The following is a 6,537-nucleotide window of genomic DNA, read 5'->3' as shown; positions in this document are numbered from 1 at the left end:
CATGATTTGGTCAATTTTAGTATTATTTTTTGCAGTCCATATACTTTTCTTTAGTTCCCAGGATGCACTGATTGTATTCTTTGCACAGACAATCTCTCTATCGAAAGGAATTTCACATTTCCTAGTCCAAGTTCTTGTGTAAAATCATGTTGAAATATTAAGATAACAGGAAAAGATGTCAAACATATATGCAGAGACTTTTCAATCTATCCAAAGAGTGGTACTTGTAATTTGTAAAAACAATAAATGAATTCAGAAACAACTTTTCTAGGATACATACAATAAAAAAACAATTTAATCTAGTGATTGTCTGTCTGTTTGAGACAAATCATCAAACGTGACTGAAAATATAGACTATGAAACATTGTAGAGATCAAATTCCATTTTCTACTCGTCCATCACTTTTTAATTATAATTTTAGTTGTTTGTCTTTCTCATTAAACGTAGCTTTTAGCGAAACAGCAGGTACTTTTATTATCAAATATGAGCACTATGTTCTATATCATCAGTTGTTTCAATGTACTTCAAGTTTTGTTGTATGTTACTCAAACTGAGCATAACTGAGTTTTTTCAGTACTCATGAGGCCTAAACTAATTTAATGTCATTTCAAAACCCCTTACTTTTGTAACCATGTGAACTCTTAATATTATGCAGCACGGTTAGTTGAAACACCACTTCTCTTATAGTTCTTTTAGAGTCTGCTCTGTTAAAGTCAATTAATGAATTCTTTTCATCTGCATCCACTGATTTTGTTGTAGTTTCAGAATTAGAAATACACTAGTGCAAGTCATGACAAAACCATTAACTGTTTGAAGACTGGTTAAAGTGAGTCGTGTCATATATATTTGACAATTGTTCTCATTATATATATGACGATTTCTAAACAAGCAATCATTTAGTAGTCCTCACTGTTTTCATGCTTATGGTTATCTAATATTTAAATATTGAACCAAGTATATCTAATTCTACATTTTTTAGTATTGTTGATCAGGAACTGGTTGAAGAACAATATTTTCTTGATTGATCTTCTTTGCAGAAGAGTACTATTGGTTGGAAAATATTTTCTTGATTGGTCTTCTTCTTTGCAGGAGTATTATTGGTACGAAAATATTTTCTTGATTGATCTTCTTCTTTTCAGAAGAGTATTATTGGTATGTTTAAGTACACAACCATTACTGACAAACTAATATTGGTATTTTTTAAATAAACATGTTAGGTATCACTATATGTATCTTGACATCTCAGCTAAGCTGACATCTCAAAGTACACTATATTGGTATGTTTAACTATACAACTGTATAGTATATGTATTGGTTGCTACATACCAATTGAAATACCATGACTGATCATTCAAAACTAGGAGAAGACCGATCGATTACGATCAGAATCAGTTAATCATCTAGTTAAGCTAAAGAGATCAGTAATCAGGTTTAAATTGTGATTAGGTCTACCCTAATTATAAGTCAGAAAACTATAAATATAGATCAAAAGTGTGATTGTTGAGACTTTTTACAATGCATTTATTACAACATTAATTACTTAACTGATCAAACCCGAACTGACTTAAACATCGAAGTATCTTGAGTAGATACACTCGATTGATTGGAGAACAGACTGTCCGAACAGGAAGAGAACAACTTAAGAATAAGAAAGGGGAGAATTATTTGAAGTGGACACTTGACCTCATATACTCGAAAACAGACAAACTAATACTAGTAATACTAGTATTTTTTTAATAAATTACAATTAGGTATCATTATGTATTTTGACATCTCAACTAAATTGACATCTCATAATACACTAAGATTACTAACATCGAAATAGTATTAGAATTCTTCCCTATATAATTTACAATGACAATAACACAAAGACTCTAATATCATGTTAGATTTTAGCTTTAGACAAGCGACGTGGGACTTTCCAATATTCTCGTTCACGCACTAACGTGCCCTGCCAAACTAGGTGATTACTAAGAGGAGCTACAGGCTCTTATACCATAATAACATTAAAACAAAGGATGAGACACATGAAAAAGAAGAGGAATATAATTTTTTACATTAGCCCAAATAGAGTCTGAATACACAGGACACTAATATATAAATATGTAGCATAACACACACACACACTTTGTGTATAATTATCTAACAAATATATCAAGCTTAGTCAGTATTCTTTTTTTACTGTATATACACGATGATTACACCAAACTGCAATATCCATACAGCTTGAATAACCCTTCATGATTACACATGCACTTTATTCTCCACTCTTCTAATGAGAATGATTTCTCATATAATGAAAAGAGCTGAAGAAAAGGATGAATTGGCCAGCTCAATTTCACGTGAACTGGTTGTCTAAAACTGTAAATCCATACCGTGCAGCACAGCATGTGCATTAATATTCAAACCATACACACAGACAAAGGCAAAAGATAATTTAAAACTTTTCCAAATGGAATGAAGTAAAGACAAATACACTGCCACGAGCACAACACCGCCATAATGTATCTGTGCTCTTTCGTTTCAACCCCATTTTTATTTCCAAATATAGCTTCTCGGTGCTATTTAACTTGTCTTTCGATTAATTGACTCTCACCAATTTCACATTTTGAAAATCCATACTGATATGATTAAAATGAAATGTAAATTTCAATTTATAAATCAATTTTTGTAAGATTGATTCTATCCAAATTCAAATTTTAAGATGATATTTGAACTTATTTTAATCATTGTTGATTGCTTACAAATATTGTTTTCATGTTTAGGATGTAAAGTTTATATTAAAAGAATGAAACTTTATGTTACAAATCAGTTTGGTGTGATTGGGTTATGTCTAAATATATTTTTCTAGAGTTTTCTGCTACTTAAAAGTCATTATCAATCAACAAAGAAGGACATTACTGTTTCATCCTAGCTTCCAGTTTTATCTAATGACAAACTTTCATATAGCTAGGTTCCACATTTTCATGGACGATAACTAATACCTATTCATGTGATTGAGAGATAGTGAGAGTTTATAGTGAAAACATTTTAAAGATAAAATCAGAAAATAATGAATAAACCTACAGAAATCTGATCCATGCAGGTTTGTTTACTTAAGTTTTTTATAGTATATGGAATACTCCTTCAACAAATTAACTACGTCTTTAGAAAGTACTTGCTGACAGAACAGCTACGAAATTTGTCAGTATATTTTACCATGAAACTTGTTAAAATAAGTTACAAGCTAAATGATGTTAAATAAGTATTTAGTTAAGTTATTTATGCAAACTTAGCTTAAGACATATTAAAAATCTAGGAATAAGGATTTTCTGTGAAGTGAATTTGTTCGTACAGCAAATAGGTAAGGACAAGTTCATATTTGAGCAGCAGTTTTTTATGATTTAAAAAAAATACTTCAATTAAATTAAATTAAAAAAAAAACACCCTTTTGTATATTTATCTGCCACAAACTGATTTCTAATATCGAAGCCTTACAGAAGTAACAAAATTTGTGCTCCAAACCATGTAATTGAGTGATCCATGATTCCTTCCACCCCCAACTTGCATTTCATTGAAGTTGAATGAATATGACAGTGCTATCCAGCTTGTTCTAATAGGTCCTACACTTCACGTGCCACGTACTTGTTCCTAATTCTATGGGACCCTCTTTTATTTCTCCCATTGCTTTTAAACCAGTAACACTAACTGTTGCTAGGCCTCAATTTGTATTCAAACTCTGATGTCACACTCATCATAGGCTTATTATTTAACTTGAACAAGCTGATATTAAGTTAATTTTATCAGGCATTTTTAGACTCAGTTCTTTTCTTAATTTTCCTCTTCTGAAGGTGAAGATAAGTCAGATATACTTTCCAAAAATCTCCCACAATATTAAGCAGTTTAGCTTTTGTGAAAGAAAAATGAACACATACTTTTTGGAAACAGAAACTTGGTAAATGATGAGTTTACCTAAACTTATGAGCTATTCATGTCACTTTCTATCACAATTTCTTGTGCTTGTCAGTTAGTGTGTGCAACACAACAAAGGGTGTGAAAAGATAAATATTGGCCTAAAAAATCACACCAGTATAACTTCAGGCCAATGCTGGCCTTCTCTATATAAAGGTCCTCATCATTACAAATCTCAATTAGAATTTAGAAGAGAGGTGAGAGAGAGAACACTCCTTGAGCTCCACCCATATCACAGCAACACTCTTGTAAAACTAATTCCTGGCCACGTACATGGCTTCCCATAGTGTTGTAAGATCCAAGAGACTGATGCACCGTGCAGCCTCTTATGGAGAAAGAGGGAGCCTTTGCTCACTGTCTCATCTCCAAAACTATGAATATCTCCGAATCCAACCCCAAGGTAACTTCAAAGAACATCATACTAACAACATGGGACGTGAAAAGGGTACAAAACGTGGCACGAACCGAGGTAGACAACAAGCACAAAAGCTTCACAGGTTGGGCTTCTCGTACCTTGCATCTTCTTTTCTTTACATAGTCATAAAGGTTAAAGCCTTCTACAATGGATTCCTTGGAGAAGTTTCTGGTGAGGCAAAAACAATGAGCATTGAAGCACCAATGACTACTGAGACATACTTCTCAGTGCCAGTTCTTCCAAATTAATACAGTTCCTCCCTCAGTAGGGGCAACATGCATGTTCTCATGTCTGGTTCACTACTATGTTGGAGCACATAAAGCAGAAAATAAAAAATGTCCCGATTGTTTATATTATTAAAATTGAGTAGAAATTTGTAAGCGGGTTCTGACTGGAGTTGCACTTCTATGGGCAGGTTTCCTGAGAAGTTCCCTGCTGGATTATGAAGTAAAAATACATTTTTAGGGAACTAATTGTAATGATGTAATAAATAAAAGTTGAACAAATGTTATGTTGTTCTACATATTGGTGACTTTTTTTTGCCAAAAAGTTGCTGATGTGCCAATTAACTACATCAGTATATGTGTGTTAATTAAGATGAACTAATTGCACCACTAAAACATTGAATACAAATATGTTACATTTTGAAAGTTCTGAGAAAGTCGAGATATTTGAACTAAGACTATATTTTTAAGAATCGTTTCAAGCTCAGAGACTGTGATTTGATTAGACCAGCAAACGTTATTCCAGAAGATTCAGAGACACATTTACATTGTTCCAACTAAACTTGAATGTGAGATTAGCTAGCCCACATATATTCTTTTTCTGTGTGAGATCAGAATAAGTTCACCAGAATTTGTAGAAAATTCCAGAACATGGACTAACATATGCCATTTCCCACTATGAGACGAGTCATGAATTTGTCACCACTCTACTTGATGGATTTGTTTGGCTTCTTCATCAGTGGAGCTTTCTGAAGAGAAGGAAGCATGACATAAAAAAGAAAAAGCTAATACAAAAATAAATTTAACAGTAATTAATGTATGAGATGGAACATGTCGATTCTCATCATCCAATAGGAGAAAGAAAGAGCAGTGTAAGACTAATAATAACAGCACATGTGGAAAACACACCCCAGCAAAAGATGAAATTGAAATGTTTGAATCATGAATGTGTTAAAAGTGAAGATTAAAATTTGGGTGCCTTGTTTGCCGTATAGATAACGGTTGATGAGCACTCAAAACTCAAAACGTGAAACTATATTATGAAAAATCAGAGAGAAAAGTTATATATTTACATGAGATTTAATGTGACTAAAAAAAGACAGGCAGAGAACAAGGATGTGAAAGAGATGCTCGTTAAAAGTTAGGATAAACTTGTTTAACTTTTTAAGGCATTCCTTGAAACTATTTTATTTTAACAATGAACATAGTATTTTGGTTACCTCAAGAATCTAGGTCGAGCTCGATTCCATTTCATGGAAGAGTTAGTTGAAATGTCAAATATTTGATGTACCGAACACGGCATCCCAATTAAAGTTTCTGATGGTGACCTGCGATATATAGCCATAAAAGGTACCTCTATCTGTACACACTGTTTCCGAATTCACGAGGGAAAACTTTCCTTTATGTTCCATCCAAAGACAAAAATGCAAGGATTTTTGTTAATCGCCATGAGCCCCACTTCCTCACTTTCCTTCGGCTCTGGTTCAGATTTCGGAGACAGGTAAATGCTATCTATCTAAAGGCTTATATGACCATGTGACGATCTAATTTTTTTAAAGATATGAACTTTCCTCAAACAAAGTCATAATGATTTCAATTGGTATTAAATCTAAGCATTTTAGAATGAAGCTCCCGTTAATGCATCTGAAGAATAACTACTCTGCACACTTCAGATTATGTAGTTTACCTCAATTGATACGAAGCAACATGAGTGATTAAATTGAACCAACCTTTAAAACATGAAAACTGAGAACACAAAACCTACAACACCCGCTCCCCAACTTGCAACTTGCAATGTTGGTGGTCCCAAACGAAACGCGCCAATCATAACTGTTGGTGTCAATTTGTAAGGGCCCTGCTGCAATATATGCCATTGGTGATAACAGTACACTGTGCTGAGCATCACGCGAATAGACAGATGAGAGCCGTCCAACGATTATACACAAC

This window comes from Vigna umbellata, chromosome 10 (genome assembly GCF_029865625.1).
Source record: "Vigna umbellata cultivar VRB3 chromosome 10, Vumbellata_1.0, whole genome shotgun sequence".
In the NCBI taxonomy this organism is placed as follows: Eukaryota; Viridiplantae; Streptophyta; class Magnoliopsida; order Fabales; family Fabaceae; genus Vigna; species Vigna umbellata.
The sequence above is the reverse complement of the archived record's forward strand: the minus strand, read 5'-3'. Positions refer to the sequence as shown.